At 28.4% G+C, this 1,476-nt stretch overlaps 1 non-coding gene across 1 annotated transcript; it reads right to left on the bottom strand.

The window, feature by feature from the left end:
- Positions 1 to 1,087: 1,087 nt before the first annotated feature.
- Trnav-aac lies at positions 1,088 to 1,160 on the bottom strand. The gene has a single exon. It is a non-coding gene; the product is annotated as a tRNA-Val (tRNA).
- Between the last annotated feature and the right edge of the window lie 316 nt (positions 1,161 to 1,476).

The following is a 1,476-nucleotide window of genomic DNA, read 5'->3' as shown; positions in this document are numbered from 1 at the left end:
AAAATTTTGATTAAATGATATTTGTGTCGTCAAAATATTAAATGATTTTTTCCAAATAGTCCATTAGCTCTTTTGCTTTCAATTTCAGATTACAACATACTGAAAGTGAAATAAAATATTGAATGTCATTTTTTCTTTAATTTAGTCGAATTTAAGGTAGTTCCATTGCTTGAACAGTTGTGAGACCCACTTCTCGACAAAATTTAACTAATTTTTTTCACAGGCTAAGAAAAGGGCTCACTATTAAATCCTAAAGTTTCAGAAATTTTGACCATTTAAATAATGGTCAAAATTTCTCTGGAATTTAATAATAAGCCCTGTTCTTCGTTGAGAGTGGGATTCACAATAGTTCAAGCAATGGAACTACCTTAAAAAGAACACTTATTTCCTTCAATGTTCCACTTAGGCAAAATATATATTTGTGAAACATAATAATTCCAAAACTGATTTACTTAAGCTATGTGTTAAGCTTATTTTTTACAAGCCGAATTCTGTTACCTGTGCCTACAACCTGAACCTACCGATTCGATAAAGGTGGCAATTTTCAACCTATTTGTTAACATACTTTTTTGTTAATTACAAAAGTTGGCTTCTTAATTTTCTGGAGAGTGCAATTGTCGAGATTGCCCAACTTCTGATCCGCAATCAAATACAATCTTTTTACTTTTATGGTTTTCAAAATATACAATTTTTAATTCTTGTTTTCACATTTTTTTCCACTTTGTTATTGAAATCTGCTTGAAAAATATTTAATTCCGTTCTATTTATCCGTGTTTAAAAAGTTCAAAAAACATCCTGTTTATGTGTTAAATATACACAACTATGCAAAAAATTCAATCACGTGACTAAACGATTAATCTGATAAGACAATAGATAGATATTCATTACATTAAAAATAAATAATATTAGAGATTATTGGCGACGAAGATACTATTGCAAAATTTATGTTACAGTAACTCACTTCGATTAAAACCCACGGATATTTTATATCCTATCCGAAATTTTTTTCTATCCAATCAATAATGTCATTTTTTAATTTGTTTTATAAAACTAAGATACAAAATGAAAAAAAGAGTAAAAATTTAAATGTTTCCGCCCGGGATCGAACCGGGGACCTTCCGCGTGTTAGGCGGATGTGATAACCACTACACCACGGAAACTATACACAATATTATAATAAGAACGTTTAAATACAAATTACAAATTCATCTTAAAATTGAAATCTTTATTTTACGTTCTTTTCAAGCAGACATATACAAATTCCTTCCGTTTGTTAGCAACAATGCTTGCGATTTCAAAAATGTTAAAGTATTTCCCAAAGTAGTTTTAATTTTTAAGGACCGGTTTACTAATTAAAAAATTTTTTTGAAAATGTACTTAAGGATACAAAGATTATACAGTTGTAAAAAAATTTAATCTGGGCATAAAAATAATGATCTAATATCAAGTGTTACTTGGTACAATATTTTTCGAAAT

This window comes from Chrysoperla carnea, chromosome 4 (assembly GCF_905475395.1).
Source record: "Chrysoperla carnea chromosome 4, inChrCarn1.1, whole genome shotgun sequence".
Taxonomy (NCBI): domain Eukaryota; kingdom Metazoa; phylum Arthropoda; class Insecta; order Neuroptera; family Chrysopidae; genus Chrysoperla; species Chrysoperla carnea.
This window is presented reverse-complemented; position numbering and strand designations above follow the sequence as displayed.